The 25,731-nt window shown below is 44.0% G+C and overlaps 1 protein-coding gene across 1 annotated transcript in view; it reads left to right on the top strand.

Moving 5' to 3' along the window:
- Positions 1-429: 429 nt before the first annotated feature.
- The window catches only part of LOC126522532 (neuropilin and tolloid-like protein 2), a 246,089-nt gene continuing 220,787 nt past the window's right edge, over positions 430-25,731 (top strand). Inside the window, exon 1 of the mRNA XM_050171297.3 lies at positions 430-945. The gene's annotated coding sequence lies outside the window, so the exon portion shown is untranslated. The remainder of the gene's footprint in view (positions 946-25,731) is intronic.

A 25,731-nucleotide genomic window follows, 5' to 3' on the forward strand; every position in this document is an offset into this window, starting at 1 on the left:
TAAATGTTTCCCACAAACGATCGATTCCTGCATCGACTGCCACTGACGCATCAACGAGGCATACATAGCTCACTCTTACGGAAAGCGCCTCAATTGTGACTCGAGCCTAAAAAAATAAACGTCCCGGCTCAGCTCATTCAAGCACCCCGACGTGCAATACAGCAAAGTAGCGATAAAGAGCATCTCTGCTCGAGTACAGAGGCGCCTCCTGTTGGACGCACCATGAGGCTTCGCAGGAACGGTCGGCGGGAATATTGGAAGGGGGAGGAAGCGAGGGGAACGAGAGCACCAGATGCGAGGACCACGGGGAGGACGGGGATGCAGAAAGGATGCAGAGAAGAAGCCAGCCTCGGGAGAAAGGGGAGAGAGACGGTGGGAAAGATGGGGAAAGGAGGAAAGCGAAGGCCGGCGTCGAGGTGGTGGCGGCGGCGGCGTCGCGCTCGGCCTGCTAACGCAATCGGGCTGGCCGGGAAACTGCGGCCGCGCACTGCCTGCACGAAAGGGATGTCGCCGTGCGCTCCGGTCGCCGCACCGTCGGAGCGCCTGTTTGCGGCCTCCGCTGCTCACGCTGCTGCCGCCGCCGCCGCGTCCGCTTCGGTTCCTTCTGTTCATCGCTCGTGCGGTGAGCGCGTCTGAGGACGGCTTGCCGCCGCATCCGGTGACGCTTAAGCACACGCATGCACGCACACACCTGTGAGCTCAACACCTGAGTTCCTCGTTTCCGGATGTGAAGCTCTGCTTCGTTGCTCAAGTCCCCTGCGTGGAATTTCGTTTCCCTTTCGTGATCGTCGACCCGGCCGCCGGAATCGCCGCATCTAAGTGTGCGTCGACTAGTTTGCCGAAATACTGAATCAGTCAACGGGAAAGCAGCGAAGTTATCCAAGTTTGTTTTCCGGGCGAGCTTGGTCCTCGCGCTGCATCCAGAGGCGACTCATCTGATCTCAGGTAAGTTCAGCACGAAGGCAGGTAGAGACAACTCATCCTTTAAGAAGAAGAAAACTGTTTTGAAGAGTTTCTCAACTTTTTCCTATACAAAGAGATTAACGTTTAATAAGCATATTCTTGAAGAAAAAAATCTCCATGTGGTGGCAGATGCGTTCTAAGTAGTAAAGTCGCACATCGGGGCTCGTAAAAATTGGAAATGTGCGGACGCTCAATGCATGTGGGCAAATTTTATTTAAGAAAATTTTCATCCTTTAAGAGTTACACTCAAGAACAAGAGATGAGGAACAATACGTGCCTCTTCTGAATTCAGGCAACAATTTCTGCAGGAGTTTCACTGTTTAGGGTGTATAGTTGCTGGTACAAACGGTATGTCTTGTTTTATAGATATAGACTATAAACATTTGTTATTCCATACCTGCGGTGCACTGAAAGATGCATTAAGCTTCGCTTTTCACAACCACATATCACAAAAAGTGCGCTGCTGCATAATGTTAATGAATATACGAATTAGATGTATAAATAAGATAATAGTTCACAAAATATCACGAAGTTTCTGGAATTCATTAGGGCGAAAGCTGCACAGAGCTCTCAATGAAGCATGTGCGTTTTATTATAAACGTAAGCAGTCTATGGTGTACTACATTACATGAGCTACAGTGCTTGGAGCTTGACGTAGATGATTCGGCTGAAAATTAGTGAATAAATAACGCTGCAAACCGATAAATAAAACTTGCCTTAGGTATTACCTTTAAAAGATCGTGCTTATCAGGGAAAGCTTTGAACGAAATGGATTACCAGTACACGCCCACAAAGTATGGAGCAGAAACCTGCTTTTTTTTTCTATCGGCGAAATAATGAAGAACTAGTACGCAAAGAAAGTGCAACAAATGAGGTAGGAGAACAATTTAGCTTGGAAGTTTCGAATCCATTGCATGGTAACGGAGTAGTTGTTTTTCTACACGCTCACGGGAACAACTTTGATGTGGTTTGTTGCATATAAAGTAAAACGTCAAAGCCTGCCGAGTGTTAATCCTATGGTTGATCATTTTTCGACTGATACTGCCGAAACTTGCAAAACTTAAACGAAGCATCAAGATCATATTTCTGTAGCAAAGAAATAAAAATCTCCGTCTTTTATTTCGGTAAGCTGTGTGTATCGAAGTATGTCTATAACATACGCAATCTACGCATAACATGTTGAATCATACGTATATAAACCCGATATATTATTTATTACGTGTCATGTGTGTAGTATATATATATATATATATATATATATATATATATATATATATATATATATATATATATATATATATAGCGCGTCTGAGGACATATGAGGATATATATATATATATATATATATATATATATATATGGAGCCCATTTTTTTATCATACAAATACTACCAAGTGACCAACGTGAGCTCTGCAATCTCACTTGAATTTTGAACATCGCATTATAATTGTATTCATTCTTAGGGTAAAGCTGCATGAATATATACTCTGTGATTTATATTGCCTCTAAATCTACCGGTGTTCGGCAATATCTCTAAAAGAAAGGTTGGAGACCCTCATTCTCGATTCGGCTTGCAACCGCCGCTAGAATTTAGCCTTCGGGGCCAAAAAACTACTTTCATTCAAGTATGTTAAACAACGTTCGAGCGAGCGCATTTCTGCGCTATGCGTGTTCTTCGATAAATAAATCGGAGCTGACTCCGTGCTGAAGCTGCAAGCCACCTAAGACACTAGTCAAATGCATGGAACAAGAACCTTTGCTAACACTGTTCAATTGTCCCGTAGTCTGCTCCTAAGCGAGCGTCATAAAATAATAATACAAGAGGGCACAGAAAATTACAGTTCAACGCAAATGACACTGTAGAAGAGCAAAAGAACAGAAAAGAACATGAATCCAACGAACCGCTTTGGAATACCTAATATATTCCTGGTCAATTATAGTGGCAGCATTGAGTGATTGAAAACATTGTTCCCATATTTTTTTTGTAAGGCATCCATGTTAACCATGCGATTATAGGGGTGTTAAAAAATTCACTAGTGTTTCGTGAAGAACGCCACGGTTTATCTGCTACTTATCGTGATCTGCTCTTTCATACCATTTTCTTCTTTTGCAAGCTCAGCAGCACCTTTTTATTTAAATATTGATTAAAATTTCACTGATAAACGCCAATTTTTTAAAATATAAATCCAACCATCCTTTCTGGCAACATTATCCAATGAGGTGAAATGTGTACGAATGGTGTAAAAAGAATTGCCATAAACAAGTTCTGTGTTTGACTTCTTTAAAAACATTGTGCATCGAAATCAGCCTACAATTAGTTGCATCCAGCAACTGGATGCAACTGTTGTCGATGCTCACGAAGAAAGAAAAGAAAGAAGGATAGATAGATAGATAGATAGATAGATAGATAGATAGATAGATAGATAGATAGATAGATAGATAGATAGATAGATAGATAGATAGATAGATAGATAGATAGATAGATAGATAGATAGATAGATAGATAGATAGATAGATAGATAGACAGACAGACAGACAGACAGACAGACAGACAGACAGACAGACAGACAGACAGACAGACAGACAGACAGACAGACAGACAGACAGACAGACAGACAGACAGACAGACAGACAGACAGACAGACAGACAGACAGACAGACAGACAGACCGACCGACAGACAGACAGACAAACAGACAGACAGACAGACAGACAGACAGACAGACAGACAGACATGTGTACCTACACAACTTTTTCGTAATAATGGATGGCGAGCCTTTGCAGCATGTTACCCTGTTTATACAGCGCTTCTATATTTATAGCAGAGTACAAGAAATACGAGAATATAAATTAATGTTGCGCTATATTGAGAACATCAAAGTGCTGAGATTGGGGCGAAAATTTTAATGTCTGCCACTACATTGAATATCAGCCGAAAAATATATTTTGTCTGGAATTATCCTGCTTATTGTGTATAACAAGAGGGAACAGGCGATGAAATACGCCTTCACCGATGAACTATGGCATCCATGTGCAACTCCGGATGAAGCAAAACCCTCAGTCTTCTCCCTTTCTCTCTTCCTTTCGTGTAACCCCTTTTCATCCGTATAGGATAGCAAACCTAACGCGGACCTAGTTGACCTCCTTCCCTTTTCTTTTCCTCTTGTCTCTCCTCCTCTCCGTTCAAATGTGCGTAGAAAGGTGCCTGTAAAGCGTACTCTGCCGTCTTAACCCATAGAATGCAAAGAAGCAAAATGAATCCGGAAAGGATATGGGATTTCACTGTGCTGCAGAGGCTGCAGGGAATAGTCCATTGGATGATGTCTTCACAAAATTATCCACTGTGGTGCTGTATTTTTGGTAGAAGACTTTGAATAATACTTTCAATTTTGCGGTTTTAACCGCCAGAAGGATGCCTCGATTAGAACTGTTGCGAGTTTCAAAGGCGGAGAACTGTGCGACATTAAATTTACCCTCGGAGGAGGTATGGCAATGCTTTAGTCCGATCCACTTTTGACGGTTTCGTGTGTTAACGAGCATTATTTATAAGATTTTGTTGTGTTTCTAATACAACTTCTCCAATATCGGGTTCATTTTTGTGGAATTGGAAAACGTCATGCTGCTGACAGCTTCCTGAAGTGCAAGTATAGAAATCCTTTTTCTCCCCTCTCTCCCAACTAAAGACAGCCTTCGAAGAGTTCATCAAGCTTTGGCGTCAGAATAGCAGGACGAATTGAATTCTATCCCAAGTAATAAACTGCACCTGACTTAACCTGTGTTTTGCGAATACAAAATGTCCCCTTGCCAAGAGCAGTTTATTGAAATAATTCTATGCACAACACGAATAGGGCACAGATTCGTGGCTCATATTTATTTAATAACTAGTGAAGAATAGCCAAGAGTGCTATGAACCACTAACAGCAGTGAAAATTTCATTACATGTCCACATATCGCAGCGCAAACATGGTAAGAGTTTTGTAGGATATACAATTTATACAACCCGCATTTTGCCTCCAAACCCAACTTTTATTTAAGTAGCTAATTCACTTGAGCCCTTGGTGATGCCCCGAACTTCTTGGTTGAAGTCGGCATTTTGAATGAAATTGGAAGGAAGGCAGCTTTCGTTGCACTTTTATTTTCTTCTTTTTTTTCTCATTTTTGATTCTGGATCTAATTGGCTGACAAGAGGCGAGGAGCACGCTCTAATGGAGGAGGTTTCGATGGGGCCGAGCCAGCGCACTGATAATAGACAACCGGATGAAGAGGGTGGTGCCAGTGTCTGCTATTTGTCCGCTTTGCCTTAGCTTGCGTTGGTTGGTCGGGAATCGCGGCGGCGTGCAACGGAAGGTTAAAAATGCCGCTAAAATAGATCCTCAGCAAAGAAGAGTTGGCAGAGCGTTGTCGCATACGTGCCGCAAGACTCGGTAACGTTATACCGCTACGCAAAAAGTTTTATTGCGATAGCAATTATATGTACACTCAAGGTTCATTTTCGCTATCACCGTCGGCGTCGCCGTGACGTTCCGCACAAAGTCCAAAGCCGATAACACCGTCGCCGCGGGTCGTATGCTGTATCTGCGAGTGAAAGCACGCGAGGGAAGCCGACGATCGCGGCTCAATCTGGCGCGCGCGAAGGAGAAAGTGGAGAGCAAACGCGCCGTCTTCCATCGCGTGATAGGCCGCGGGGGAATGGGAGCGGGCGATTGGAAGGAGGGAGGGATGGAGGGGAAGGCGGCTCCAGCAGCAACTGCGCATTTCGCGACCGAGCGCAAGGGGAACTGACGATCGGGGTTCAATCTCGTGCGCCATATATGGAGGAAAGCGGGGAGGCAGCGCGGAAGAGAGGCCTCGATTCCGCAAACAAGTGCGTACTTTGCACGGCCGCGTGCGGTCGCGCGCGCCGCATCTTGAAAGGGATCTGCAGACGGCTCATACCTTTGTGCATGATATGTTTTAGCCCTTCTTGCGTTAAAGCACTAGACGGCACGAAGGTCACTTCGCTTGCTGCTGCTACCGCGCTTGGTCACACCAGCGCTTTGACAGCGAGCGTCCACGCTCATCGAGTGTGATGTGTCCATGTTTGCTTGTCCGCGTTGACACCATGCTTGTTAATTAAGTCAGTAAGCAAAGTTTCCAACTTTATACCGCTGCTAAAACTACTATCCTTACTTCGTATAGCTGTCTACTAATTTGCTATTGCCATCGACGCTTCGCCTTTCGAGCAAAACTGCGAATTTTTATTAAGCGCAAATAAACCCATACTCTCTTGCAGGTGCGAGTAGCCAGCACCTCAGTGATCGGCGGCAGACGATCACTCAGGAACGGAGCAGTCTCCGGCAATTTAGAAAAAAAAAGTTTTGTTCAGCATATTAATGCATACACGTCAAAGAGACGCGTACACGTCGCATGGACGCGCTGAGTTTTCGCGGTTTTGTGACGTCGCGTAACAGATAGGTGAAGTGGGTGCAGCCTGAAACCGCTTGACCGATAACAGAAGGGTAATAGCGAAAACTCGTCGAATCAGAAAGAATTATTTTTCTTTTGTTCGATCGAATAACGCATAGGCAGTGAGTACAAATCATATCAGATGAGGAGCTGTCGCGGATTTCGTGACGCTGCGTGACAGACAGGCAAAGTGGGGCTCGTCCATAAAGTTCTGGGATTGTGGAGTGCTGATTGCAGAATTGGAATAGAAAAGTTTGGAATAGCTTTACGCTATTCGTTAGCGTTAGCGGTGTCGTTAGCGGCAGCTTTAGCGCCTCGCACCGACAGCGTGGCTGCACAGGGCACCCACGCTGTCAATGATGCCGCTGGAATTTGACATCACAGTACCATAACACGCCTTGTCGCGTACAGGAGCGAAATGCTAAGTTCCTCTATTGTACAGCTCCTACCCCATGTTGATCTCAATAGCGGCAACAGCTTGACTAGGCCCCAAGACCGAGCGAATTTCATTTCGACTGCCGTCAAAGCAGACAGAGCAATCATGATACCAGCCAGTAAAGTACACCTTGCGACAAGCCGAACTCAATGTCTGAAAGCAACTGTGCACAGTCTGAGCTCCCGTTCTATACAAGTCTGCCCAGCAGCTGCTCACCAATATTTGCCTGCTGTTGCCCGACTATGCGCAAGGCGAGGCGTATAAAGCCGAGCGCCTACCGGCAGGAGTGTACACATGCATCCAGGCTACCGGCAGCAGCGCAACAGTCCCCGTTCCTGTACAGAAACGAGAAAAAGAAGAACGTACGCAGCAGGCAAGTCGACGGCGCTGGCGCGCCAGCCGTCGCGTCTCTGTGTTGCCATCCAACGAGGTCTGGGATGGTTGCTGCACTCTTTCTCTCACCACGTGTTTCTCTCCAACTGCCTTTCCGCTCTCTCCGCTCCCCTAAACACACGGGGCCATTTCCGCTGGGCATTGAAGGCGGCCATTACGGCTCCTGTTAGGATGCCAGCAAGCGGTTCCCATCGCACAGAGTACGTGCTAGTGTGCGTACCTTCGAGCGTGTCTTCGTCAGTGGTCCTCTCGTCTCCCATGCCGTGTTGTTGGTCTCTAGCTTCTTTTACCGATTCAGTCCCCCTCACCCCCCCCCCCCTCACTCCTCCCCGCGTACACAGAAAGCAAGAAATCGGGTAGATGGAAGAAATGACGCTTAGCATCGTGGATTGTTAGCAGACCGGCGTTTGTCCAATGTAGGCTAGACACCGGAGAAGCGCCCTTTGCGGAATGACGAAGCAGCTGATTACGCGAGAGGTTGTCCTCCCTCGCTTCGACCTGTTCGCTGTCCGCTAGTTATCACTGCTCTCGGGCTGGACTGCCCTCTTCTGCGGCACTTAGCTCTGCCATCTCTCGGCTGCAATTTGTTGCTCCTACTTTACTCCGAGCGAAAGGAACACGAATGAATGCCTCGCCTGATTTCTTTATTTTGGCCCGCTCTTTCGATTCGCCTGGACAAGGGCAGCACTTAGACCTTTTTTGTGCATTAGAAGTAGCGTGATTGGCGCAACAGGAAAGGATGAAGGATACAAGAAGTACAAACATCTGCAGTTGATTTCGTATCCGGCCCTTCTGTTTTGGTATTTCCGCTTCAATTCCGAACAGCTCTTTTTCATAGGTGAAAAGCTTATAAAATTAGAATATGTAAAGTGGCGTATGTCCGTGCACTTAGATGGCTAACTATCCTGTCATTGTCATTTTAAGCTTTTGTTTTATTCAATGTGGCTCTAAACTAGTTTGACAATGATATGCTGTCTCACAAATACCCAGCTGTATTAGGTGGTTCAACAACGAGCATTAACGAATGCCTTTATAGGGGCACTTTATAAGGCGTAAACCTATCGAGTCGGCAGGAGTTTATGCAGTGCAAGTATTCATCCAGAGAACACAATATAGAAGCAATTCCTATGATTTTGAATGTCTAAATAGAAAATTGATTAATAAATCTGTAGAGTGGTACAAAACCAGCGGAAGTGCACAGTGCGAGATTAGCTCGTGAATTTGTAGCCTCGGCCATCCAGTCCACGCCCGTATCATCACGTTGAAATCAGTCAACTGTGTATGGTAGACTAGTACGCCGGGAGGAAGTAAGGGTTCTTGGGATTGAAAGACTTTTATTGATAATTTCGTTTCCCACCGGGAACTCACTACAACTCGCTGGGTGTTTGGGTTGCTCTGCAGAGACATCACGGTTTGTTGAATTGGAGCAAGAGCCCAAGCGAAGCGCGAGTCACAATACCAATAACGGAGGCCGAAGCCATCAACGCCAGAAGGATGTGGCGGCCGAGCGACAGCCGCGACGTGCGAGTGCGTTTTGGTTACGAAACTCGGATGACTGCTGGTAATAGGTGGTGTACAAATCCACGCTCAAGCGACAGATCCATCATACGAACAGACACTAATCTCGAAGGCTATGCTTTTGCTGGCAGTTTCCGCCGGAAGCTTTCGGAGCGGCCGGCCCGGGCTTGTGCTCTTGCCACTGCTTCTCGAGTCGTTCAGGCTTCTCGTAGTGTTGCAGGCCACACTGAAAGCGCTCCGTCATATGCTTTCACTTAGGGCGCTGTAGCTATTGCTCCACGTTCCAGCATAGCCCATTGTACTCTCGAAGGTGAAGTACTTTCGATTAAACGTACTGTTATCCTTGGTGACGAAACTGGCCAACTCTGGAAGCAACGCCTTCGACGAGACACCGTAAGACATCGCGCCTGCAGTTGAAGCCCATGATTTCGCATAATCTCGATTCTGCTCCTACGCATTGCTAGGGTGCACATATTTGGTTTGATCACCTACACGCTGATCAGGAGATAAAATGTAAGTTCAAGCGAAATGTTTCCGTTACACAGGCAGACCTGGTGGGACAGCCTTTATGCCAAAAGCTAAGTGATGTCGTTCAGCAAACACCAACTCGCGCCATAAAAAGTTATTGCGGAGCGATAACAACGTGGTCAGCTGTGCAGATACAAAGTTACGTGCCCAAAACGTCGATGTCACCATCTTTGTAGATCTTTGTGGAGCTCGTTACGGGGTCACTTGGTTGATAAACAGTCAAGCTTCGAAGAAGTAATGAGTTCCACTTTTATTTCACTTGGTACGTTTCATTTCCCCGTATCACTTGAATTCTTCCGTCTGTAGCTCGAACCAGCTGCGCCGGTTTTTATTGAGTAATGTAGCGAACATTTCAACATTTCAACATGCCCATACAACACGAACCTCTTAATACCTGTGTATATGGTTTCTGTTGCACATGTAGTTCGAATTATGGTGGCTGGAACATTTTGAGAGAAGAGCTGAAGGATTGTACTCTAGAACACGCGCCTTCCTTTTAGTTCGCCATATTCACACATCAGGAGTAAACGGAGAGAAAAGAGCCTTCATAAAAACTGTTGTTTTATACATTATTTCCTTTATAGGGACTCGTCTTACCTGACGGACATGTTTCTTCGTTGGGTAGGCATAAGAATGCTTACGCATTTATATCTTATGGAACACGCTCGTGATATCTCACTCGCCAAACGCGCTTCAGATTATTACATTACATTATCTTTTTTTTTTTCTCCCACTGCCAAGTACATATAGCACCGTTGCCAAACTACTCCACGAGAGTGTTTTCCAGCGCTCCTCTTTAAACAGACAGATGAGTAAATTTTCCTTCGCTTATTTTTTTAATGCGAAAGCATTAAACGGCTCATGAACGGAAAATTCTGCGGCGCGGCTGGAAATGTACAAAAAGTAACGTGGTCACAGAGACGCGCTCGTGCCACTGCTTGCGCGTCCGTCCTTGTCTTTTTCCACAGCTGGCTCCGACGCCACTCATCATGCCAGCGTTCCCGTACTGCCCCTCCCTCTCCGGAGGTGTCGACGCCACTGGCACACTGCCAGTCGGTGCGGTGATTGCGGTAAGTTCTGTCGTGCAGTCCGATGGACGAACCGTTGACTTTGACTTCCCAGTCAGTAGCTGTGCCCTGCTCCTTTGGACGTCCACGCAAGTACGCGAACGTGGCCGAGGCACGTGATGCAATAAATGATACAAGGCAACGTGAAAACTGCAATTTGGAGGACGTCTTTAAGAGAGGAATGCGATAGCAGCCAAACATCTCTGACTGCTTCTCAAAGTTCCCGGCTACTGCAGCTTATCTAACCGTAATGTTTACCGAGAAACGTTGGCGGTGGACACTATAACGAAGGCGAGCTTTCTGTGCGCTATCCCGGAGATCGTACACAACCGAGCCAAAATATTCATATCATTTTCAGGTTTCTGTTAATTTTTTTGGCACTTTTAATTTTCCAGTCTGAGAAGATTTGACATCAAAGGCATGCGCTGTTTGTGTTTCTTGTTTCATGGCATTTGCTTGCGGGCTGTCAGCCTCAAAATGCCGAGGAATAACATTGTCAAGAATGTAAGTCTAGGTGTGGGCAACTTTAGGGATATAATAATGTGGCAGTATAACCCACATATAAGCAATGTCATGTAGCAAGGTGTGGCATATACATATACCTAAATATATAGGACAATTTTCGCTCACGGGCCGCCGATGCCGGATGTCGACGCCACATTTTCTGCGGCACGGATCACTTAAATCGCATTAATACAATTACGTTCCGTAAAACGCGTCGTCACTAGGAAGACGTCGCAATGCCTTTGCATTCATCCACGTAGGTATACCTAAGTTTCCTTAAGTATTTCTGCTCCGGTATACATTTGAATACGTACAAATTAGGCTTGACATCCACTTGTACCCAATAAAGTAAGAATAATAAACTAAAGATATGTTTGCGCACCTTCACTAATGATTTAAACAAAATTCATTCTCATTATATCTTTAAATATGGGGGCTTGTTAATACCGCAATTTAAGCATTTTGCAGCACCACCTAATACGGAGATCAGATGCACAAAGCGCTGCTTACAAAGAAAGGTTTACCTTTTTCTTTAGAAAGGTAGCCTGCTCATAGCAATAAAGGTAGAAAGGGCAAAACCAAATGTCAAGATATATCGAGAAAAAAAAACTGACAAACAAAAGGACTGGGAAGCTTCGAAAGATAGAGGAAAACTGCTCAACGTGCATGTGAATGCGGGCAAGTACCATCTAAAGCGAGAAATCCCAGAAAAGCTCCGGATAAATAACCGCTGCTCGTTTTAATTTTTTTTTTCTGTAATAAATATCTGCATGAATTAAGCGCTGTGTACGCACGTCTTATCTGCATCTTCAGTTGAAGTAAGTGGTGCTGTTCAATGCTAAACATCGTTCTTACACGTACGTCCGCACACGGCAGCACGGCAGGAACCATTCTCAACCTGTTCGCCGTAAGCGGTACAGCACGTACGCCGCAACGCGCCACCTGCTTCAGCACGCGTACGGGCGTGGAGCGAGCCGCGAAACCTTGTGGAACCGGGTTGTCCCAGCTTTGCGGTAACGAGCTTGATGGGCGACGAAGACACGGCGAGCTGCATTTCGCGAGCCAGGCGGGTCGCCTACAAGTGAGACGAGGAATGCAGTCGCTCAGAGAAAGAAAAAAAAAAAACGACCGGGCTTCCTCCTCGAGGAAGCGAGTAGATAGGTTCTCTCGTTCCCGTTGGCATGGTAACAGCGGGCTCCCCCGACGTGTCGCCGCCTACATCTGGGCCCCTGCTTACACGTCTTAGTTTAGATCCCACGAAGAAGGTAGATGGAAATGGGAAACTACGTAAGATCATATGCGTCATAGTCGCATGACCTCTTGAGTTATCACGTTCTTTTTTTTTCTCTTCCCTCACAACGAAACTTATGGGAGTAGACAACGGCACCGGTGCATTTGCGGAAAGATTACAACTGCAGTTGAACCCCTCTGACTTCACCGTAGGATTCTCGGTTGGCTCGAAGGGAGTATTGCGACTGCAAATGAGCTTCGAGGCTCAGCAAGCATAGGACTATGAGCGACGCGTGGCAGCATGTGTACCCTGTGCTTCACTGAAACGAAGCACCTACAATCATTGGCTGTATGAATAAGGAGTGGAGAAATACGTCACTACCCCCGGTCATGCTCAGAGCTTTGAAGCACGTTCTTCAAACCGCCGGCTTTCCACAACAGATAGAGAATTTCCGAACAAAGGCTTTTCCGTCAGTCCTGCCTTACATTAGTTTGATATAATTTTCTTATGCTTTACTAGCATTGAAAGGCCTAGAGGTGCATTATTCATGTATAAGAATTATTATTGAAAAGTATTGCGTGGGTATTGCTAATGAACGTAATTAAGGTAATTTTTCCGCTTTTGACTTTATAACTCATGCGTGTAGTATGCGTTGCCATTCATCATGGTGAGCTCACTTTGTTCTTTCTAGCGTAATATACATGGAATGTATTCATGGGCGCAGAAAGCTATCATGTGCGTGATGCTTTGCGATGCAATAGACACAATATGAGAATCTAACATTATGCGAAACTAATTAAAGCAGGGTTTCTACGAGGAGCGACACTTTGTTTCGTCAAGCCAGAGCGTCGCCGTTAATGAGGGGAGATTCACCAGGTAAACTCCATTACTTGCGTACGTCATGATTGTGAGCGCCGAAAATGGATAAACTCACCTGAAAGAGGAACAATAGCCTTCCAATACACGATCACTGACAGAACTTCTAGACCCTAATGATGTTAGAAAACAAAGACAGTTGAACGTTTCGTTCTCGAGAAAGTTGGCTCGTTGAGGTTTGTTTAGCGTTGAAACGTTACGGGAAGTGGTAATTCAAATGCAATGATCGGCATTTCATGATTCTGCACGCACAGTGGGCTTTCTCGACTGCGACACCATTGGCGCAGTCATAGCTAACGGGGCTGTCTTGCAACTGCTAGCTGATCTTATTATGACCGCGGCGAGTAAACCTTCTTACGTAGGCGGCGCTATAGAAGCAATCGCAAATATCTGGCGCACCAAACGTTGGGCGCGGCTGCTACACTCCGCTGCAGTTACGACTTCATTGAGCAGCAGTTGAGAGCGAGAAAGCTTGGGCGTTATTCCCACCAACAAGTATCAGTCTAGGCACGCTGTTGAGGATGATGTCTAATGGCGTGTCCTTTTAAAAGGGGCGGTATCAAATAGTCACCCATCCTGCTTGAGCTAATCAGGTTTTACTACATCTATCGAAGCCTAGCATGTTGCTTATATCTGCTTCCTGTTCTCTCTATTATTTAAAAACGTTGATATCTATATTGTATTGTTAGCTATGCTGTAACGGGCACGGCTCCATTGATCCCAATCTGGGATGCAGAGATTAACCCTCCGCGCTACTTAAAACTTCCCGGTCAAAAAAAAAAAAAAGAAATATATATACACTTTCACATTGACTGTACCTAAATGTGAGTGAACAAAAAAAGAAGTTAATGCAAATTATGCTCACCTACGCACGCACTCAAGGTCTTGCACTTTTGCAATGCATATTTTTCTTTTCCTCAATGTTTGAACAAGTCGGCCTTCCCGCGGCACATGGGGAAGGCCGAAACCAAAAGGAGGGGCTGACGAAATCTACCCCGGTCAACCTCTGGCCAGGACAGCGGCCGAGACTGGCGTTAGAAAGAGAGAAAAAGAGCGAGGAAGAAGTACCTAAAAGGAAAAAGCAAATTCGAAACGTAAAAAATAAAGGACGGCCACGGATGCGTTAATTTCGGTTAGCCCACAGCCCGATCTGGCAGCCTCGGCAAAAAAGGCCACCGCTGCGGCTGGGCGCGATAAAAAGAAAACAAAGAAAGAATTTAAGCTGCTGCTGCTAATGTGGAGCAGTGGGTGAAAGTGAAGGAAAGCGCAGCAAAGCAGGAACAGCCGTAATGTTTGTTCGACATTCAGAGCTGCGGCTGCAAACACGACTGCAGCGTTCGCGCTCGCGCGTGAGTGTGTGTGTCGTAATTAATTTACCGGACCCGCAACTCGTAATTGGTCGCCATGTGTTCGATCGCATGTTTCGGTGCCCTCCCCCCACACCCTCGCCAACCCCAAGCCCACCTCCTCTATATCTCCTCTTGTAGGGCACGTATACATACTGTCTTGGCTGGGTGGATGTGCGCATGCTCTAGGCTAAAGGGATAAAGTACATGCGAGCAAAAGGGAGTTGAGCCACGGCGGTGCGCTGTCGCTTGTGGGGCACCTCGCCTGCCTCTACTCACGCCCACTCCAAACTCCTCGCCCTCCTCCTTGCTCAGCGCTGCTCTTCCATAGCCCGCGCCCTGGCCGCAGGTTTCAGCCCGGCCGACCGCGATGCAGAGCAATTTGCGGGCTCGCCTGGGCAAGCGGAGTTCTTTCATTTACACCTACCGACGTCAGACCGCTGGAGCGATTTCGAGCGGGCGGTTTTCAGTTTCTCGCGGTTGCTATCGACCAGTCGGCAGCGGATGAAACAGACATGGGGCCTTATAATGTAAAACTATTCCAATCTGTTTTTATTGTAATCTCCTGACGTCAAACTCACGCAACCACCGACGCAAGCATTGGGCTGTAACCCGCAGTGTTGTTTGAAAAGCCAAATAAAACGCGCTTCTCGTTTACAGGAAGTCACTTTCTTTTGCTTTCAAAGCGAATAGCATTGCTTAGATTGAGCAGTTTTTCTTACCTAATTGGCTGAGAAGACGCGAGGACCACGCTCAGGTGGAGAGAGTTTCGATGGGGCCGAGCCATCACAGTTAAAGTAGATAACCGGATGAGGTGGGTGGTGCGAACGTCTGCGATTGGTCCACTTCCCCTCAGTTAACTTGAAATGTTTGGTCGACAATTGCGGCGGCGTGCGACGGAAGGTTAAAATGGCCGCTAAGAGCGATCCTCAGCAAAGGAGAGTTGGCAGAGAAATGTCGCATACGTGCGAAAGATCTCGATAACGTTATACTGCCACGCAAAATCTTTGAATATACGCAAATAAATCCGTTCTCTCCGACAGCTCCGAGTAGCCAGTGCCACAGCAATTCGCGGGCAGCCTTCTTCTATTCCTTTCGGAACGGGGCAGTCACCGGCTATTCATAAGAATAATTAGTTTTGTTAAGCATATTAATGCGTCTTTGACGCGCAAACGTCATTTACACCTACCCACGTTAGACTGGTGGAGCGATTTCGAGCGTACGGTTTTCACATCCTCGCGACACCTATGAACCAAACGGCAGCGGTCTTCACGGTTTTGTGAGGTCGCATGATAGACAAGCAAAGTGGGCGCAGCCCGAAAAAGTTTCACTAATAGCGATTGGTCAAACGACGTTTTTTTCGATAAAGGTGGAAAAGGCGTCGAATCAGAAATTATTATTTTTCTTTGATTCGGTCCAACCATGCATAATCACTGTGCACATATTATATCAGATGCGGCGTTTTCACGGTTTTCGTGACGTCGCGTGGCAGACAGGTGCAGTTTGTGGTGGTTTGAAGACTTTTTTAGCAATCATGGAGGGCTGATTTCAGAATTCGAATAGAAAAGTTTGGAATGCCTTTACGTTATAGCGCCCATAGAATACATCCCATAACCGAAAACTCGGCGCTCCAAAGACAAGATTGGATGAGTTGATTTCCAACGTTTCGTGAATACCGCAATCCCAAATGTATAAGAAATAGTTGAAATTTATTTTTTGGGACTATTCAATATTATTTTACACATCCGCGTGTTATGAGGATTTTAGAAAAAAGCATACGACATTTAAGTTTTAGCGGCGCAACTAGCTCGCACGCTTGTAAAACATACTAACTTCATTGGTTCCTGGGCAAAGCACAAAAGGAAGGTTAACTTGAAGGAATAATTAGTGGAGCGTTATTATTTCGCAATAAATCATATCCTATACATATTTGAGAACAAATAAATGTCGGCAACAATCCCAATACACGACCGCCCGAATAGACAAAGATGCACAGGATGGCAATATAGAAGCAGTTTTACTCCCTCATTCCCCATAGGCACTGATTGACATCTCAATTTCAATATTTAAAAAGTAAATACATATACAAAATAAACTTCTGAAAAAACAAAAAAAAATTAAAAATTATATTATGACTGTTTATTATGCTTGCCTTAAAACACGCAAGGACATAAAAAGAACGTACCGCCATCTTTTAATCACTTTTACGTCATTCGTAGGGAAAACAATAGCGTCACATCATTGTTCTTCTTGAAACAATCTCTTACTCAAACGTTATTTGTTGTCGGCAATTCCCTCTGTTGGTAGCTACTAAAATCAAGTCCACCATACTTCACAGTATTCCGGAAGGAAGTGTTCATACGGAAAATCAAAGGGCTTGCAATAAGTACACCCAAGAACGAAGGCGACAACGCAAGCGATCACAGTATGCCGGCCATTGTGCAGGCGACTCAACCGACTGTGATCCAAATCCGCATCAGCGTTTTGGGGAACAGGATAAGTTAGATGGTTCTCCACTCTAATGGTCATTTCTAATGTCCCAGCCTTGAGAAGCGTCGTCTGTATAGCCACGGCTAATAGCCAAATAAAGAAAGTAAAGAGACCACTCAAACCACGCTACATAACGCAAAATGCAGAAGCTGTAACTCACCGTGCCCCACTGATAAAAGCAGCAACATAGCTACTCCTGCAAGGCATGCTCTAACAGTGCGAGGCTACAAAGAGATTGCAGGCGTAACGATGCGTGAACTCCATAGATGCGAGCCCGGACATCACCGGAAGAGTCAGACCACCAAGAAAAGAGGGAGTGTTTCCTCATGAACGAACGAAAAGACATCAACGTATATACGAGAAAAGTATCAAAATGAACCGTCGCGATCTGTCTTCACCTTTTTTTTCCCCGAACACCATTCAGGCAATGATTTGGGGAGAGTGCAGACGAAATCGCCGTGGATCACAAAAAAGAAGCGGCTTCATCAAAAGAAAAGAGGCGAGCTCGTTCAAGAAAAATAACCAAACAAAGCTAGCACAACCTGTCGTTTTCTCTTCTATTTTTTTTTTTCATCTTCGATTATTTCATGTTGTTTTCTAGGCGTGCGGATAATACTAGGAGTCTGAAAGGTGACTACTCAGTGATAAATAAAAAAAATCAATAATATGGCGTTTATTGTGATTGACATCGCTGTTTCATGTGGGATATGATAACGTCTGAAGGGTGCCCTCAAAGGACGGACGTACAAGAACAATACTCACATTCTGCAGGCACTATATACATAACAATGACCTAGCATACTGGACATATAACTCCAGCAAACCTCCATCGAGTGTTTACCAATATCTAGGGTCGCGTCCAGACACGTTGTCCAGACGGTGGTAGGCATTTTCGGCATCTCCTGTAGTGATCACTGCACAGCCGTAAGTAAAACACGTACATGCACGTTTTGTTCCTTATGTTCGTCCAGCAGTTCCCCGTCAGTGTTACACTAAGCGCAACATAATCATAAAACATGGAATTTAAAGCCACCATTTTCACTGCGCAGTAATGTTTCCGACAATAAGAACCATTGTTATCAGACCACCACTATAGATTAAGGCATCTACCGCATTCTGTCGTTTCTTTTGGTCCTAGAATCTGCAAATATTGTGCATTGAAACAAACACCATGGACAATGACACACGCACACACACACACAAGGGCACACACTCACACATAATAGACATACGGACATGTACACACCCAGGCAGACAGCAAGACAACAGCGAAAAGCATGCGTTATAAGTAAATAAGTGTTTTTTTTTATTTACAGTAAGCAGTATACAAAGCTCACTGCAGGGGCAGGGGCTAAAGGCAATCAAGCCTGACAAAGGTTCCTGTCCCTCCGCAGTTCGTGGCAGCTCACACGCTTCGAGTTCAACAGAGTAAAAAAAAAGGATTGCAGTACATCAGTTTCAGGAAAATGGACAACTAGCTACTTGCAAGAGTACACATAACAAATCACATAAACAAGAGAAAAATTTACATAACATCTCTAAATACAGAAGAGGTCGCGCGCAAGCCATAATATATAGCTACACCAAATAAATTCAAGAAATTTGAAACTAAGAATGCATGAGGATACAATGAAATTTCATTATACATGGAAACACTCAAAATACTAATTCTTGAATGATTTAAGCATTGGTCAAGGCATGAAAATTCACAGGTTAATGTTTATACTGTATACATGTGGTAATTAATAAGTTCTTTGCTTGTTTTTTAAATGCATCACAACTACCCTTAAAGTTCAATCTATCTGCAAGGATATTCAAAACATGATGTGACTGGTACGCAGCACTTTGTTTTCCGTAATTAGTTCTTACTTTAGGTGCTCGTATCCTTTGTTCTCGTAAACTGTAGTATGGTTTTTCGATGCGGCTTTGTTCATATAATTTATTTTGTTGAATTACTTGGAGCAATTTAAAATAGTTTAACTGATCAACCCTGAGCATGGAATGTTTTATGAACAGTGGAGGAGTTGGCAGGTCTTGTAATTTTCCCCTGTACTTTTCGAAACAGCGCAATATTTTCTTCTGCATAGTAACAAGTCTATGGTAATTTCTTTGCGATGTTGTTCCCCAGACTAATATCCCATAAGTTACCTTAGAATGAAAGAGTGCATAGTACATATTTAGTTTTAACCTTAATGGGATTAAGTGTACAGTTTTGTGAAAACAACCAACTATTCGCGCTAATGCGGTAATCAGGTGATTTACATGTGTATTCCAGTTTAATTCCTCCTGAAACCACACACCAAGAAATTTTTGTTCCCTAACGTGTGTAATACAATTTCCTTCAAATGTGACACGTATTTTACTTATAGGCTTGTTTATAGGTCGGAATATCATATAGGTTGTTTTTTTGGCATTTAAGCGTAGCTTATTTTGCCTTAACCATTCTGAAAGATGCCCTAAATAGTTATTTACACTGACTTCAAGTGATAATAAATTGTCTGATGAAAAGAAAACGTTTGTATCATCAGCGTACATAATAAGTTCAGGGGAATCAGGAATTTCTACAATATCATCTATATAAGCAAGGAACAATAGTGGCCCCAATATGGACCCTTGGGGGACTCCTTGGTTTAATTTTATCTTTTTAGACATTGTGTTATTAATTTGCACACATTGATAGCGATCTTCAAGGTAACTTTTGAAGAGTTGAAGTGCGACTCCACGCACTCCATACCTCGATAATTTCTGAATTAACAGTTGGAATTGTATGGAGTCAAATGCTTTTTGAAGATCAAGAAAGAGCCCAAGTGTGTATTTTTTCTTTTCCATATGGTCGATTATCTTATCCTTGATATATAATAGAGCTTGCTCCGTTGACTTATTTTTTTGAAACCCATATTGACTCTTTGTCATTATTTGATGTTTATCAAAAAAGCATGCAAGTCTACTGTAAATTACTCCTTCAAATATTTTTGATATTGTTGGAAGCACAGATATTGGTCGATAATTTGCTAAACTATTGATATCACAACCTTTATGTACTGCAGTGACTTTTGCCACCTTTAACTGTTCCGGAAATACACCGGCAGTGAGGGTGAGGTTGATAATATAGGCCATTACATCACATATCAATGGTGATATCAATTTTAACTCAGTAGAACCTATTTCATCAATACCTGATGCAACATTATTTTTAAGCTTTCTGTTTGAGTTTTCTACTTCGACCGGATCTGTGGGAACCAAAAAAATAGAATAAGGTACAGTAGACTTATCAGCAGTTGGGGCACTTTCCGTATTTCCATCGGTTGCAACAAAGGGCGTCTAACAAGAATACTCCTAGGATATATTCCAGTGGTTTTATCGGTTGTATCCTAATGCTTCTAATTGTAGACAGAACAAAGAAATTTGGATATGCTGAAACCAATTCCATTTGTTTCTTCTTTTTTTCTTTATCTCTGTGCATCTGAGCTCACTGTCCAACCATTCATCGGCTCATGCATCAATGAAGAACTTGTAAGGAACAATGACGACCGTTTAGGAGAAAGTTTAACGACATTCAAATGATCAGTTTCAGTTCAATATTCGTTCATAGAGCTCCTTACAATAAGTAATATACAGGCAAGGGTTTCATAGGCAGACACTCCTAAGATTATTTTAAAAAGAGAACTTCTTTTTTTTTCGTTAAGGGTGCTTCTTTTTTACTTTTGTCGCACATGTAGTGAGCTTTCATTTTTTTTTTTTTTGTTAATTCTTGTAAACAGTCCAAACTAGTGTTACCTGCGATATATAGATATATTTTATTAAATTTGGGGTATTCCTTCACTCAACTGCACTGCGTTACGTGCAATTAATTAGCAGCTTATCAGCGACAAAATTAATTGATTACAATTAGATTTTTTTTGAAAGCGCAGATTTTAGGCACCCATTCTTGCGGCAAGCGTCGGCATCGGCGGCGGTGGCGGCGTAACCGAGCGAATCGAGCGCCTAGCGCAGCGGGGGATGGAAAACGACAGGAGGAAAGGGGAGGAGGAGGAGGTTATGGAGAAGGGGCGAGAAAAAAGGCCTAGCGCCTCGACGATGGCTACGAGATAAGCGCCAGAGTAGCGCGCGGCGTCTGGGAGGTCTGACAGCGGTGGCTGCGCTGAATCGCGCCCGCACCTCACCCACGCGCTGCCTCTCGTGATATCCCGATTAGCGAGGCAGTCACGCCACACTTCGCTCCGTTGGCAACTTGCCGCACGAGACAGATTGACCACGCCAGCCAATGTATCGCGAAATGAAAACACGTATTGAACTGCGCTCAAATTTCGCGTTATGGAATACCGTAATCGTCAGTTATTTTTTTTTTAATTCGTTTGCAGTGGAACGGAGCTCGAAACTGCGATTCATTGCTAGCACTTAGTGGGGTGTTCTAACGCCTTTTGGAGAAACGAATTTGAAGAATAATAAGTTGCATTCGGAACTGTTTCAGTGTCAACAAAAATGAGACTTTTGGGTCCGCCCTCCTTTCTGCCTGTTTCGCTTACTCTGACGCTTTAAACAAAACTATACTTTTGAATATTCAACAGCACGGGGCTTTTCTCAGCACACATTAGAACCGCCATTAGCGGCGGCAGGAAAACATGCGCTTAGGAACCCATGAAGGGCAAAACTGTAAGGACGAGCCGCGCTCCGAGAAAAACGGGAAACTGCGCGCGTCACTCACGCTAAATAAAGAGATTACGAAGTAATGAGGAGAGCACTTGCAAAAACAAAAAAAAAAAAAAGACGAGAAACAAGCACGCTTTGCGCTGTCAGCATTGACAGCGAGAAAAAAAAATCATTGAAAACTGGCTAAAATTACTCGAAGACACAAGAGTCAGGTTTCATTGCGTTAAGGACGTCCGAACACGGTTGCCCAAGAGGTCTTCTTCAAATGCGCCCGAATTCGTTTAACGCTTGAATAATTTCCAGAGCGCACTCCTCTTCCTTCCCGGGATGCTATTTTTGTTTTTCATTCGTTTTCTATTCGTCAAATATTCACCTCCAGTTCGGTTCAGCTCCCTCATGTTTTATTGGAGTTTTAATTGGAGCCACATATGCGACAGATGCTGGTTATTCGCAGGAATAGTCGCTAGTCGCGCACTTGAACCGGGAAACCTCTCACAAGCGCATTCCAATAGTGCTTCTTCCACCAGAACTGACTGAGTTGTAAACTAAAAAGTCCAAAGGAAGCTTCAATAAAATTTCGAGTAACTGGCCGTATCAGATATGCGGAAGAGACCGCCACAATTCTTTTCTTTTTTGTTTCGCCTTGCGCCACACGCGGTGATAAAAACGGAATGACGCACTTTTGGGCCTGTTGGTATACATAACCTTCCATATTTGTAGAGCAGGGTAGATCAAAACAAAAGAACAAAACACGACATAAGGCGCGATGGCTCGAGAGCTTAGTCACGTGGTAGCCCAGACTGCTATTTCCTCTCAAACTGAACTGAAGTTCAATTTGATTTAATTAAAAGGTGTGACGGGCTGTGTTTTGTCGACGTAAGACAAAGACTAATGATCAACAATAATTATAATCATTGGCCTTTCATGTATTATATTCACGATTGCCGTGCTTTCCGTCCCAGATGGGAAAAGTCATTCTAATATGTTTCGCACCCTCAAATTTTGCAAACGAATGAGAAAATATATAGATATCGCAATTATTGTTCGGATGAACCAAGAAATAAACAGTGCGAGTTTAGAGAGTGTGCTGTCATTTCATTTGAGCCAGCCTAAAGTGCTACGAAAAATAAAGAAAAGCAGAAAGGGGGAACCTTAGCGGGCTGTAAAGTATCCTCGGGCTTTATAATTTTTTTCTTGAACAAGTGCACATAACGTCTGCAATATCCTTTATTGAAGTTTTTAGACAGGCTAGGAACACCTTATGTACGGAATCAGGGGCCGAATTCACAAAACACTTCTTTCGTAAGTGCTGTTTTTCATTGGCTCATCGCCTTCGCTAATAATATGTCCTAGATCACTATTGGTTGGCACAGACGCTTTAAGCGTAAGAACATTTTGTGAATGCGGGCTCAGGTTTTCTCAATATGGCTGCACGTCCCCTCGAGCTTAACGTATTGTAAGAATGGTATTCAACTTGAAGCACAAATTCAAACATGGCACAAAGGGAGACAAAGGACGTCGCTGTAAGTTCATAATTGAACTATCAGTTCAGAAACGTCTTTGGCTTTCGGGTCCCTTTGTTCCGTGTTTCAGTTCCACCATTCAAACTCTCCCTATCGCATTGTTTCATTGAAGTTGCACACAGAAATGATAGCTATCGTAGGATCTATATTTTCACAATGCGGCGCTGCGATGTGCAGCGGTCGTTGAACTGCGGTATTCGTGAGTTTCCGCCGAGTGGTTTGCGAATCGTGAAGGAAAAGAACCCTCTGAGCGCAGGCGCATGCTCAGAGGTGCACGAAACACAGCGACGCTCGTTTAACGCTTCCGCACCTCCAAATAACAAATTATCACGCAGCCACCCCCACCAAAGACCTTTGCCGTTTATAAATCTCCTTTGCGTTCCATCACCGCGCCGCAGGTGCGTGAAAGGCTACTCGGTAGGCCTACTCGACGTGAAGCCCTTACCAAATCCAGAGAAAGAAGACGAGGCAGTGAAGCTACGTTAACATGATATACCTGAGTGACTGTAATGTAATAGGCCTGCCCGTAATATAAGCATTGTACTGCCTGCAGAATGGGCTCACGTTACAAACAACACTCAAATATTTTAGGTGATACATCGTGCACTATTGTAAGGGATTGGCCCACCAAGTCGCGGCCTTTGAATAACCTGTCTGTGCATTCAGGCTATAGGTTTGCTTGCAACCTTCCTGTGATCGCCACATTTTGCTGTTACGCGGTATCTGGTGCAAGATTTTTTGGTGGCATGGAAAAATAATCCGTTTGCCTGACAACGCCTGTGTAGATTCTAAGGCAGCAGCCTTGGGTACTATACGCCTTGGGAGTACGAAAGTACACATCAGAATAACATCATCACACCACTCTGTACCGTAACATAAACCGTAAACATATAGAGGGTAAAAAATAAATAAAAAAAACATTTAATACCTCTGTAACATTACTGCACAATTTACCGCTGCTAAACTATCACATGAAACAGAAAAGATAAATATTGGAGACTATATATATATATATATATATTACATCGAAAAGCTCCCCACGTAATGAACCAGTGCTCGCGGTACTATACCCAGGAGTTACTTTTTGTACCCTAGAACTACGTTTCAAACGGTCTTACGTCCTGGCCTGCAACTTCATTTTTCCTGGAACACGCTGAAACATAGCAACAATTGTTTTGCCACAGCTCCAAAATGGATAGATATCTTATTGGTAATTTACAAGAACACAAACGACAAAAAAACTAGGCTGTTCGCATAAAACTTCAGCTCAAGGAGCTTGTGAGAGGTCGTACTATCGCAAAACATACAGGGTGTTTCACGTAACTTGTGCTAAGGATTTAAAAAAAAAGTGGTTAGCCGCAGCTGAATGAAACCAACGGGATATGGTTTCCCGTTAATTAATTAGTTAATTATGCAAAATCTCTAATATTCACTTTAGGGCCAAGTGCGTTACCTTCTGTTGTAAAGGGCGTTCAGAAACGACTGACCCAATTTTTTGTGTCAGCGTACACTCTGAGTGGCAATCTTTTCCAGCGTTTATAGATAGCCCACGAAATAAGAAATCAACCACGTGACTGCGCTTGAGCGGAATATAAAAGAATACTCTAAGGAGCGCCACATGGCGGCAAACGATATGCCGTTGCTTTCATTCAGCTGCGCCTAACCACCTTTTTTGTTTTTTAGTTCTTGGCACAAGTTACGCGAAACAACCTGTATAGGAAAACATGGTCCCTATGAAACGTCGCCATTTTAAGTGCGCGTTTAGAAACATTGTGTTTAATGATTATAATGATTGAAGAAGTGCTTCCAGAAACCAAAGCGAGAACGTTGCTTATACCATGTATAGTTTCGGTTTTCTTTCTTCAGTAGCTTTTCTTTGTTGTTGTTAATGCATTAACCGTCAACATTTAGCGAGGTTACCTGTATTCTTTGAATAAGACACTTACTCTGCTGCTGATAACATCAAAAGACGTACTTTTTTTTATTTTTAAACTCATCTTTTTCTGACGCCTTTCTTTCCCTCCATAAATCTTAGCGGAGTTGGGTGTACTCAAATATACGCAGGCTAACATTCGGCTTTTCCATAAAGAGATTTCTCTTTCGATATAAAAAAATACATTTACGTTTCGATATTAGCATGATTTTTGTATAAGCCGCGGCGTGAATGACAGAACATAGAGAACAGTTCCGGATTCACAAATCCTTTACTTTGTAAGTGTTTTTCGTTTGTAAGTGCCGAACACAATTGTGAATTATATGCCGAACATCGCGATTGGCTTCAAGCTGCTCTTGCCGATAGTTCTAGCGTTAGAGCGTTTGTTGTGAATGCTGGCCCAGGTTCGCAAGGCAGTCACTACCGACTTTGTTTTTATACCAATATGAAGTTCGCCTGATCATGAGCGTGTCCAGAAGTCAAAACGACTAACTGGGGTATACTATATATACTTCTTCCAGGAGATGAGACAAAGTTATCTTATATCTCTATCTTATGATCAAGAGATAAATGTGTTTTATAACAGACAAGATAAACAAAAACTGCTCAAGACAATAAAGGACTAATAAAGATATTGTCCCCACCCTAAAAGCGACAGAGCAGCAACTAGAAAATAATAAAAAATTGCTGGTTATGATCACAATGAATTCATTTAAAAGAGAAACCTAGCCTGGCAAAGGAGATGAAAGATGTCCGACAGAACATTTCTATCGTGGAGACGCTCCGTGGGCTTTGGTCTCTTTCATTTTACGGCGCATGAGGAGCGGAA

Source organism: Dermacentor andersoni, chromosome 6 (genome assembly GCF_023375885.2).
Source record: "Dermacentor andersoni chromosome 6, qqDerAnde1_hic_scaffold, whole genome shotgun sequence".
Taxonomy (NCBI): Eukaryota; Metazoa; Arthropoda; class Arachnida; order Ixodida; family Ixodidae; genus Dermacentor; species Dermacentor andersoni.